This window comes from Eubalaena glacialis, chromosome 2 (genome assembly GCF_028564815.1).
Source record: "Eubalaena glacialis isolate mEubGla1 chromosome 2, mEubGla1.1.hap2.+ XY, whole genome shotgun sequence".
NCBI classification, from domain to species: Eukaryota; Metazoa; Chordata; class Mammalia; order Artiodactyla; family Balaenidae; genus Eubalaena; species Eubalaena glacialis.
In genome coordinates, this window is record NC_083717.1 from 150,247,210 (window position 1) to 150,259,784 (window position 12,575).

Consider the following 12,575-nt stretch of genomic DNA (forward strand, 5'->3'; position numbering starts at 1 on the left):
GGGCTCCCGCACGAAGGGAATTCCGCTGCGCCTCGAGCCCCAGAGCTCCCACCTTCCACCTAGCTGCGGGACGTTATCTCGGGAGTAAAGCCCCGGAATCCCGAGCCCGCCAGACGCTGGGACTTACCCGAGCGCGCGGGAGAGCGCGCGGGGGCCGAGGCGGCGACGCCTGTCCCTTTAAGGGGCCGGTCTCCGGGCACCGCCGGCCCAGACGCCGGGACGTGCCGGGGCCGCCCCGCCCCGAAACCGCCCGTTTCCTGCCGGGCGGCGCGACGGCACCTGAGCTACTGCGGCGGCGGCGGCGGCCACTCGGAGCGGGCGGCCCGGGCTGTACTGCCGGTGCCGCCGCGTCTTTCCGGTATCCTTCCTCGGCCGCGCAGGGTAAGGGAGAGCGGGCTGCTCCGGGCCCGGGCTCCAGCCGCGGGACCGCGGAGAGGGGAGGGTTGCGCCGGCCGCGGGGTCCCAGGCAGACTGGAGGGCCGCGTCGGGCGGTGGGGGGGGGCGCGGCCGTGGGGCCGGGACACCGCCCGCCGCCGCCCCCGCCGGGTAGGCCTCGGGCGCCGGGTCGCCGCCGCCGGGCTCCTGCTTGGGCCGGGCCACCGAGGCGGGCGGGCTCCGAGCGGCCTCTCGGCCTCGCCGGGCCGCCGCGGGCCCGATCCCGGTTCCGCCGCGGCGTCTCGTCCGAGGACGTCTCCCGAGGGCGAGGTCGGCCGGAGAGGGCCCTGGGGTGACCGAGGTGCCTATTTTTAGACGGGCGTGAGGGCCCCCGGGAAGGAAGGCGGATTACCGCCTCCTCGGCCGGTGGACGGAGGGAGCGCGTCCCCGGAGGCCTCCCTGGGCGGGAGCTGGGCCACACTTACGCCATGCTGGAATTCCAGCCCTCGCCGCTCTCGGGGTACTTGGGGAAGCGGCGTTCGGCCCTTCCAGTGCCCCCTCCCGCCGCCCTGTGCTCGCCCCCGGGTCCTAGAGAGGGGCGGTTAGGCATGGGAAAGCAGTGTGAGGGCAGAGTTTGGAAAAAATCTGTGGACCGCCCTCGAGACTGGGGAAGTTATCCTTCCTCTCCCTGAGGGGTGTGTCTTCCTTACTGATTCCCCCTCCCCCCTTCAGCCTCCAACAATGAGATTTTTGGCGTTGGGGACCTCGGCAGAAAACCCAACCGGCAGCCTAGAAAAGTCGTACGGTAATCCGACAACTGGTGTGGCATGTGCAGCACCGCGCGTCGGTCGTGAGGCAGCATGTGTACCAGAGACCGGCATCCCCAGACGCGGGGAGCGGCATCCTAACCTCGGCCAGCTGCACCCTGATTAGGTTCAAGAGCGGGCTGTTTAATCTTAGCTCTTCCTTGTGGGAGGAAGCAGGAATCTAAATTCATGGCTGCGCCTATTCCAGAAAAGGATTCCTTAGCAGGTATCTGAATAAACACTGCTTAAAAAGCTGCAGTTGAAGTTAACTGTTCAAAAGTTGTGCTTTTTTTGAGACGCTTTGTGGAAACGCTTGAGAAATTTAGACACCCATAGCCTGCTAAAGATACACACCTTGGGGTGAACTAAACACTCTGAATTGTGTAGGAATTGTCTTAAAGTTTGAATTATTGGTTAATTAGGTTGCAGTTCTCCCTGCCTCACCTAGCAGGTGAATGGCATCACTGTCTTCAGTCTGGCTAAAGTAGTTGCTGATGAGACTTATGATTGTCCCAAGAATAACACTGGAGTACTCTTGAGTTGCTCTGTGTTTTGGGTAGACATACCTTGCTATAAATACTTTCACATTTAATGTGTTCTCTGATAAACAAGCCCCCCCTCCCGCCCCTCCCCCGACTCCCCACATTCTCTTGTTCAGGGATCTAACAAGAAATAACTGGGTTTATTGTTTGTAGATTCTAAGGAAAATTCATTAATTCACCCCTCTTTCCCTCCCCCCAACATTGAGTTAGAAATGTCTCTTCTAATTTTGCAGCCTTAGCAGTGTAACCAACTCTATCAGGTGCACTTAGAGAATGAAGTGCTCTATTTACCTTTGTGAGATTCATACTGAAACTTAAAATATAACAAAGCCTGATGAAATTTTTTCTTAAAAATATTAAACACTTTAAAATTATAAAGGATATTGAGTATTATATAACCCTTTCTTGATGGCTCAGTGTCAACATTATGAAGACCCATTAATTTATGAATTTGTTTCCAGTTTAGTTTTTTCTGTATCCTCCTTTAATATCATAGTCTCTTCTGCTTGATGCAGGTGTTTTCATCTGTCTCTCACTCCATGCCTCTTTCCAGTTTGTAGGCTTTAACCTGCTTTTAGTGGGGAGAACATTTTAATAATTAGATGTTAAAGGACAGTCAGTATGACTTTTATAAAGGGCCTGAGAAGTGAAGGCTTTTTTGAGGCTTAACTTCAAAGGACTTGTGTTAAGATTGATACTGTTGGTAACTTACCTTGAATTTTACTTGAAATGTATGGAAGGTGTATTTTTAATTGCATACTTATTATAATTTTTTATAGCAAAGAAAGTTTTAATCTAAAAGATCTCACAATACTTTGTAAAAAATTTAAGTTGTTAATAAACGTAATGGTATGGGTTTCTTAGGAATCTGACCTAATGTGTAAAAAGGAAATGAAGAGAGACTATGCTTTTCAAGAACATTCGAACGTTTGAGGATAACATCTTATAAGCTGCTTTTTCTGTATACTGTTTATGTTTTTAGTTATTTTGCAGGTAAATCCAGAGGATACTTAGAGACTAGAAGCAAGTAATTGTTTCTTTAGAAATGATCACTTTTATGCATAAATAAAGTTGAGTTTCATTGCTTCCTCTTTCAGTTTTTGTGAACATGACTTTGGGTGTTCTGATCTTAAAAATGTAGTTTATATACAAAGCACAGGTTAAACATTGGTTTGGATAAGAATATAAGCTATTTTTTTCTATAAACAGAAAATTAAACAGAAAGGGGAAAAACCTTTAGTACCATAACTAAGGAGTTTGATTTAACTTAACCTTCTGTATTTGAGCTCTAGAAAGAGAAAAGTAATGACAGTTTATAACTGTTTGCATGCCAGGGTGTTGAATTGGTGTTTAAATGTTTTTTTCTGTCTTTGAGTTTGATTGCAGTGTTATTTAGGCTTTTAAAATTAATTTTTAAAATGGTATACGTTTTTAATTGGTTTTATCTTAAAAAGATAAAATAGGCAAAATAGTATACTTTTAGTACTAAGAATAGTTTTAGTAATGACTCCAGTAGGAAATCTGATACTCCTAGGAAATGTGTAAGAAGTGACCTCCTTTTAAAAAAGTTGTGATTTAGTATTTTACCTATCACCTTAACTACTACAGGCTGATTAAGAACTTCTAACCTCAAGTCTAGTTTCAGCAAAGTGATTTGTACACTAAGTGGAACTTAAATGAATTGTTTATACTCCCCTCCTTCCAGGACATTGCTTTTTGGGTTTCTCTTCTCACTAATTGTTCTGCTCATTCTGTGTTTATGATTCGTTCTCATTCTTGAAGTGCTCAATCCTTGGTTCACTTTTCTTTTTATACTCCTCTGGTGATCTCATCCAGTGTCATGGCTTTAAATACCTATATGCTGATGGCTTCCATTTTTATATCTACAGTCCAGACTTACCTCCTGTATTCTGTACGACCTGTTCTGAATTTCTGTTTGGATGTGAACTAGTAAACTCAAACTAAAATTCCATGTTCCTCTTTAAACCTGCCGTAGGTGCAGGCTAATCCATCTTATTAGATGGCAGCTCTATCCAATATTCAGGTGAAAAGAAAAATGGAGTCATCCCTGACTTATCTCATTCATACTTGGCATTCTTGGCTCAATCTTATCTTGAAAATATATCCAGAATCAAATCACTTCTTACCACCTCCATTGCTCATTAGGCTAGTCCAAACCAATCTTCTCTCTCTTGCCTATATTTCTGCAGTTAACCTCCTAATGGGTTTCTCTGCTTCTATCCTAGCTCTCTAAAGTCTTTTTCAACAGAGCAACCAGATCATACCACTTCTTTCCTCAAAACCCTGCAGTGACTTCCCATATGCAGAGTAAAATCCAAAGTCCTTATGGTCTACAAGGTCTTACAGAATCTGGATACTCCTACTCTCCCCATCCTCCCTTACCTCTCTAAGTTAGCTACTACTCTGCCTCCTGCTTATTTCACTCCAGCCCCACTGGCTGTCTTAGAGCCTTTACACTGGCTGTTACCCATCCTTCAGTCATTTTTTCTGTAAGGTATCTACATGACTGATTGCCTTGTCTCCTTCAAATCTTTGCTCTTAAAATGTTTTTCAAAATGATCTGCCTTCTATTTAAAGCTGCACTTCCCTACTTATGCTCTCTCTACCCTGTTCTGTTTTCCATAGCAATTGTCACCTTTCAACAAACTATATAATTTCCTTGTTGATCGTGTTTATTATCTCTTCTCTCTGCCCCCAGACGTACGCTATAATGTAACCTCTATGAGGACAGGGCTTTTTGTCTCCTTTTGTTTATTGATGGATTCTAAGGGTTTAGGGCAGTGCTTGGCACATAACAGGTGCTCAATAAAGATTTATTAAAGATGTGTTTATTACAAGTGAATTAAAATCTTTATCCTGCAGTTTTTTTTTTTTTTTTTTTTTTACTGTGATGCATACTCATTTTTGGACACATGTAGTTTTCACTTTACTCCTTTCCTAGGAGCAGTCAGAGAGCAGAAGAAAAGTGGCAGGGAACCTTTGGGAACCCCTTGGTGGAGGGAGTGATGTTTGAATGTGGCGGAGACTGTCTTACCTGTCCCACGTGATTAGGACCATTAGTTAGGTAATTTAAAAAGTTTGGTTAAAGCAAGAACTTGAGGTATCTGTGCACTTTGTTTTAATTTTAAGCATTTACTTTTACTTTTATTTGCCTCTCTTTTTATTTGGATCAATCTCTTGTCTTTGAGTAGGGGGTCTCCTGATCTTTTTTCTATACATCATTCCTTAAAAGCATTGTCTGTAATTTCTAGTATTGCTTTTTTTTGGTGTAATGAAACATTCGAACTTCAAAATCATTCTAGATTTTTCCAATCCTTATCAAGACCTTCCAAAGATTTAACTTAGTTTTCATAGAAATAACAGCTTTGTCTTTATTCTGTCATCTAATCGATTTATAGAAATAAGCAAATGTATAGGTGAGTAGGTTGCTAGCCAGAAGCATTTAGCTTTCTGTAGACACTAGCCCATGTATTTTTAACCAAGGGGAGAAATGTTATTTAATCCAGTGAGAGGTCTTTTAAGATAGCTTCAATATTGAATAGTTTTCATGGGGGCCATAGGATCCTAGCTGCCTGCCATTACTAGAGGAGAATGTCATTTATCCACATTTCTTTATTTTTGGTTCTGAGTGACATCTGCAATTAGTTATCAGAACTTATATGATTTTTAGTAATTACATTGTCAAGAGACCTGATGTTATGCTACATTCTCACTGGAAAATGTGGGATGATTATTATTTATTCTTACACATGAGTCATTTAAGCTGCCAAGGAAACAGTCTGGTCTGGAAGTCAGTAGTTAGGAGACCTATAGGTCTTAGACCTTATTAATTCTAAGGTTTGTGCAAGTTTCTTATTGCTCAGTTCTTTAATTATATAATGTGTGGTGTAAGTGGAAAGAGTGTGGATGCTAGGGAGTCTGAAGAACTTGGGTTTGAATTTGGCTTTGCTAGTTAATACCACTTACTGTATGTGTGGATTTACTTGCCGGAAACTCATTTGCCTTGCTTATATTATCTTAGTAGTTGCTACATAAGTGATAGCTAACATTAGAGTGCTTATTTGTTGTAAGGCTTTGTAAATACTTTATGTACAGTATCATATTTATCCTCTCTGCATCCTTATGAGATAGATAGTATTTGGTGGAAACGAGGGAGGCAGGTTAAATAATTTGTCCAAAGACACAGCAAATAAAAGGAGGAACCTGAATTTGAACTAGATATTCTGCATCTAGAGCCCATGCTCATACATTGAGCTGTTTCGTAAGAATGCTTTCTGAAAACAAGAGTAAGGCACTGTCTATGTGCAATTGTCTGATGTTAGGTATTAGAAAGCTGCATTAAGGTTATAAATATTTCTTTCCCCTGGAGTTAGAGGATTAACTCTTAAAGCTAGTGACTTAAATTTGAGAACTTAAAGTTTTCCAAGGAGAGAAAATAGTAAAAGCCATTTAAAACCAAATTCTATAAAGTGTTTTATAGAGAAAGCAATAGGTAGACTATGATCTTTTTAATTTACAAGAAATTTTTTCAGTCTTAATTCCTCTGTATGTGCATTATGAGTTTTACTGCCGTGTGATCTTGTAGGCATTGCTCAGTGGTTATTTCAGAAAGGCCAACTCTGATCAGCAAAATGCATGTCCTCTTTATTCTTTGTCTCAGCCTTATTTTTCTTCACTGCATGATCAGTTATTACCTAACATTATAATATATGCTTGTTTATTTATATGCTTGATATCTGTTTCACCTCTAAGAATATAAGCACTATGAGGCGGGAACTTTCTTGCTCACCACTGTGAAGTATATTTCTGGCACTTAGGTAGTGCTCAGTTTAATGAATGAATCAATTGCCTGATGTTTGAAAATGATTGGGACTCATTGAGCCTTCTGCTTTACTTGTCATTTTTTTTTTCAAATATGAATAATAGGAAATATTATATAATTATTTCAGTTCCCAGTTTTCATTTTTTTGAAAACGTACTTCATAATTTAACTATAAATTACCCACATGGCAATTATATAAGTGAGGAGCTAGATATATCATGTATTTTAAGGAACTCTCCATATCTAGCCATATTTAAATGACAGATCTGGAGTAAGAAATAATGATTTAAAAAAGCATTGTCCAAATACAAAAAGGCATGTAATACGTTCCTTTAAGGCTTAAATAATGACTTAGGAAAGTCGTATCATTCCTTTCAGACACCACTGATTAAACAGATCATGAGAAAGTCAAACTAATAATGTTAAAATTTGCATGTATTCAAACAAACAAACTTGAGACTAGAATTTGAATCTTCCTGACTTGGATTACTGCTAATTTTGCCAATTGCTTTACTTGTCATTTGTGCCATCCGCCTTCTTCTTTAGCATGGCTAGTTGATTTACGTGCAATGCCATGGAAAGTGAGAGTTCAGGAATAAGGGTTTCAGGTTTACTCTTGGGAGTGGGATGGAAAACAAAATTTAATGCACGAATTTCAGCAAAAGTACTTCTTAGTACTAGTTAATCTTGTTGATCAGCAATGTAAGTGTTCTGAGTGAAATATATACATAAATTATTTAGTGATTGCATATGTTTAGATCTGGTTACCTTTGAAGTAAATTTGAACAAGCTAGGCTGTACTTTGAAAGCTCCCTAATGTTCTGAATGCTATGTTGTTGAACATTTAAAATGTTTCCTTGAATTTTTTTAAAAAATAAATTTATTTTTATTTACTTTTGGCTGCATTGGGTCTTCGTTGCTGTGCGCGGGCTTTCTCTAGTTGCGGCGAGCAGGGGCTACTCTTCGTGCGGTGCTTGGGCTTCTCATTGGGGTGGCTTCTTTTGTTGCGGAGCATGGGCTCTAGGCGCGCGGCCTTCATTAGTTGTGGCACACGGGCTCAGTAGTTGTGGCTCGCGGGCTTTAGAGTGCAGGCTCATTAGTTGTGGCGCATGGGCTTAGTTGCTCCGCGGCATGTGGGATCTTCCCGGACCAGGGCTTGAACCCATGTCCCCTGCGTTGGCAGGCAGATTCTTAACCACTGTGCCACCAGGGAGGTCCCTTAAATTTTTAATATCCATGCACAGGTTGAATTCATTTGTGTGCTTCTGGCCTGTACTTGTTTAGTTTATTGGGAAGTCATGTTCATTTGAAATGTGCTCTGTAATTATTTTACATAGTTTTCCTAACCTGGATATCTCAGGTTGGCTGAACATGATTTCTGTGATGTGAATTTCTCAAGCGTCTCATATAATTTGGTATTTTCATTTCTGGGTATAGTTTCAGTTACTGTGGTGTATAATCCCTTTTTGTATCTTTTTTTTTTTTCTGTTTTTGAACACTAAATGGGATCCTTCTGTTTGAGTTTATTTGCAACTTCCTTTTTATCCTCAACTTTATTGTCCAAATATTCTTCCACCATCTTGTATATAGCTCTAATTCATTCACTTTCACTTCTACCTGGAATTTCATTGTATGTAAATTTGCTGCCTTGTTTATTATCTGTTGATGGGCATTTGGGTAGTTTCCAGTTTTCTTTTGCTATTATAAACAGTTCTGCTATGAATACCTTGTATAGGTCTCTTGGTGCACTTGCATCCTTACTGTCTGTAGTACAGTGTTTTAAAAAACTTTTTTTGTTACTACTTACAATAAGAAATAAATTTTACATTATGAGACTCAGTACATTATCAGATGTATACATATGTAACAAAGTTTCTTGGGGGAAAAAACCCCATGTGATGCTAGTTTCATTAAGAATAAGAATGCTAATCAAGACCCACTAAGTTGATTTTGCTACCCACTAATGTTGAGATTTGCAGTTTGAGTAAATTGTGTCGGACTTTATACCTAGCTGGGAGTGGAATTGCTGAATTGTAGGAGAGGTACATTTTCAGCTTTACTGTAGGTAGCGCTGAGTTGTTTTCCAATATAATTGTACCAGTTTATTCTCCTCACTAGTGTATACATGTGATGGCTCCACATTCTGGCCTATACTGTTGACCCTTGAACAACTTGGGGGGGTTCGGGATGCTGACCTCTGTGCACTTGAAATTCTGCCTATAATTTATAGTTGGCCCTCCGTATCCCCTGTTCCTCTCGATCCATGGTTTGGCATCACAGATTAAACTAACTGCATGTTGTATAGTACTGTAGTATTTACTATTGAAAAAAATCTGTGTATAAGACCCTCACATTTCACTCCCGTGTTGTTCAAAAGTCTACTGTACTTGATGTTGGTAAATACTAAAGTTAGACAGCTTGTTGGGTTGAAATGATATCTTGTAGTTTGTGCATTTTTGCTTGCTGAGGGGAGATGTCTTTTCAAATGTTTCCTGGCCATTTTTGTTTCCTTTTCTCAGAAATGACTGTTGGGTTTGTCTTTCTTTTTGATAGGACTTCTTTATATGTTCTGAATACTAATTCTCTGTGGATCTTGTATCACAAATGTCTTTTCCCATTTTGTGGCTTGTCGTTTTCACTTTTGTATGGTTTCTTTGTTAATAAAAGTTAAACATTTTAATTTAGTTGAATTTCTCAGGATTTTCCTTTTATGGTTTGTACTTTGTGTCTTGTTTAAGGAATCCTTTCCTACCTCAGGGTTATAAAGGTATTCGTGCATGTTGTCGTATAAAGTTCAATGTTGCCTTTCACAATTGTTTTCCCAGGAATTGAATTTTGTTTCTTCCCTTCTATGCTGCTGTTTTCTTTTCTCCAAAGTTTCACTACTTAGCATTTCAGTTTTTTTTTTTAAGGACTAACATGTGTGAATTTAGTAGATACTTTGAAATAAATCTTTGAGTTATTAGTATTATGTATTGTCCACACCTTGCTTTTAGAGTCATAGGTAAATAATTATGTAAGAATGTTAAGGTATGGATAGTTATCTAGTAAACTTTGACGTCTTCACTCTCCCCCAACCCCCATATGACATTATAGATTTGTAAATATTTCAGGGATGCCAGTGTTTGCATGTGGTTTTCTTAAGTTGTTATGGACATTTGTTGTGAAGTGGTCTGGTTAGTTATTTTCTTAAAAGTTGCAGCTCTTTGTGCTTGGTATTTTGCAGTTTTACCGGAGTGCACTGTGAGTGTGGACCTATTTCTCTATATTTAACTAATACTCAGAGTATACGTATAATCTGAGGAATCAGATTGTCTTCAGTTTTGGAAAATTCTCAGCTATTCAAATATTGCTTTTGTTATTTTTACTTTTCTTCTCTTTTGGTAGACCTATGTTGGAGCCTTTTAGTTTATCCTCTATTTTAATTGCTCTTTCAGTTTTTTTTTTTTTTCCTGTGCCTTATACCAGGTGAATTTGGTACAGTGTAGCAATTTACTTTTTTCCTCTGCTACTGTCCAGCCTAGAGTTTATTCTGTCTATTGAGTCTACATGCCAGTATTTACAATTTTCATTTCTTAGATTTGAAATTGCTTTTTCATATATACCTGCCTGTTTCAGTTCTCTGTTTTTATTTTATAACCGTTGTGCTATTTTATTAAAAAATTCCTTTACCTGACATCTTTAACATGTTCAAATTTAAAAATCTTTGTCAGACTGTTACATAAACCTAATACTATCTGGTGTGAATTCATGTTTTTAGTGGGTTTTTTTCCCCCTCATCATTAGATTTCTTCCTATGTTTTGGATTATTGGTTTATTAAGTTCATTTTAAGTGGAGGTTTTTTTCTTTTTTACGCTTTTCACTCTTAGTGATCATTCCCACCCCCACCTCCAAATTATTTATTTATTTTTTAACCGTTTCTCCCTGGCCCACTCTTCCTCTAGTTGCAAACTAGGTTTGTTCTGGGACAGTTAAAAGAAAAATGCAAGGTGGAAAGAAGTGTTTCTAATATGAAATCATGTACTGAGAAAGAGGGAGATAAGGATGTGTGTGTGTGTGTTTGTGTGCGTGTATGTGTGTGTGTATATATATATATAGAGAGAGAGAGCGCGCTCATATTTAGAAGAGTATTGAATGAAATCTAAAAAAAATGACAGTTTGTTATGGGGGAGAGGAACATAGTGTAGAAGAGCACAAGGGTACAATTTATGTTCTGAATTTTCCTTTTTCTTTAGACCTGACTTTGGAGCCATGTAAATATTTTGCATAATTATTAAAAATTTTTTTTAGGTCTCTAAAAATTAAAAGTAAAGCAAAACAAATGAATTTTACGTGTATTCACTTGGTGGACACCAGAGTGAAACTACGCCAAGTGACTTTAAAAGACAATGACTTGGGCTTCCCTGGTGGCGCAGTGGTTGAGAATCTGCCTGCTAATGCAGGGGACACGGGTTCGAGCCCTGGTCTGGGAAGATCCCACATGCCGCCGAGCAACTAGGCCCGTGAGCCACAACTACTGAGCCTGTGCGTCTGGAGCCTGTGCTGCGCAGCAAGAGAGGCTGCGATAGTGAGAGGTCCGCGCACCGTGATGAAGAGTGGCCCCCGCTGCCACAACTAGAGAAAGCCCTCGCACAGAAACGAAGACCCAACACAGCCAAAAATAAATAAATAAACAAATGTGGGGTTAAAAAAAAAAAAAAGGCAATGACTTGACTGACTGATGATATTCCCCACTGGAATAGACCCTGGGAAGAGAGTGCAGGAAGGATGGCAAAGAAGGAAAACAAGTCTTGAGCTATTATAATCATAATTTTGGTGGCAGTGTATGCATTGTATTTCAGTACTGTGTAGTGCGTGTATTGTGGGCTAATTGAAATGACTGAATATATTGGTTTTGTTGAAAACTGAAACTTTTAGCATTATTTAAAGGAGATGTAGTTTTTTTTTTTTTTTAATACTTCTGATGTGGACCATTTTTTAAAGGCTTTATTGAATTTGTTACAATATTGCTTCTGTTTTATGTTTTGGTTTTTTGGCCACAAGTCATGTGGGATCTCAGCTCCCCGACTAGGGATCAAACCCGCACCCCCTGCATTAGAAGGCGAAGTCTTAACCACTGGACTGCCAGGGAAGTCCCATTTTTTTAATTGAAGTATAGTCGATTTACAATGTTGTGTTCATTTCTGCTGTACAGCACAGTGATTCAGTTATACATATATATACATTCTTTTTAAAAAAATATTCCTTTGTTATGATTTATCCTAGGATATTGAATATAGTTCTCTGTGCTATACAGTAGGACCTTGTTTACCCATTCTGTATATAAAAGCTTACATCTGCTAACTCCAACCTCCCACTCTTCCCTCCCCCAACCCCCTCCCCCATGGCAATCACCAGTTTCTTCTCTATGTCTGTGATTCTGTTTCTATTTCATAGATAGGTTCATTTGTGTCATAATTTAGATTCCACATATAAGTGATATCATATGATATTTGCCTTTCTCTTTCTGGCTTACTTCACTTAGTGTGATAATTTCAACATTGTATCCATGTTGCTAAAGCAGATGTAGTGAAATTATGTAAAAACCCTATAGTACTAAATTTGAGTAGAAGCACCTGTATGCACTCATGTAATAATTTAACTTATTAAAATGTATGCATTTTCTGGCCCTGTTGACTTAAAAGGCCTAGAAACAGTGACCAACCCAATAGCACTCTTGATGCTCACATTGTGGTCTTTAAATACCCTTTCACAATAAAAGTAAACTAGTGCTCAGAATGGGCATTTTCCAAGTCTAAGGCAGGAAATGTAGGAGATGAGCCTGCATATATTATCAATAGTACCACAAGGTCAAAGGTTTACAGTAACACACATTTGCACCACCCCCTTAACTGGGTCCTCTGCTACAGGGTTTCACAAAACTGCTATTATGGTGTTGTCCATGGCAGGGGTCTCATCTGAGGTTCAGCTGGGGAAAGATCTGCTTCCAAGTTCATGTGGTTGTTGGC

The 12,575-nt window shown here is 39.9% G+C and overlaps 1 protein-coding gene across 5 annotated transcripts in view; it reads left to right on the plus strand.

Annotated features, from left to right (window-relative positions):
• The first annotated feature begins 254 nt into the window (after positions 1-254).
• The window catches only part of KTN1 (kinectin 1), a 125,980-nt gene continuing 113,659 nt past the window's right edge, over positions 255-12,575 (plus strand). For 4 of the 5 annotated variants that reach the window (XM_061180865.1, XM_061180867.1, XM_061180868.1 and 1 more), the window contains exon 1: positions 255-381. The gene's annotated coding sequence lies outside the window, so the exon portion shown is untranslated. Of the gene's footprint in view, positions 382-1,203; positions 1,408-12,575 lie in introns of those variants that run through there. The other variant, XM_061180866.1, reaches the window with a different exon arrangement.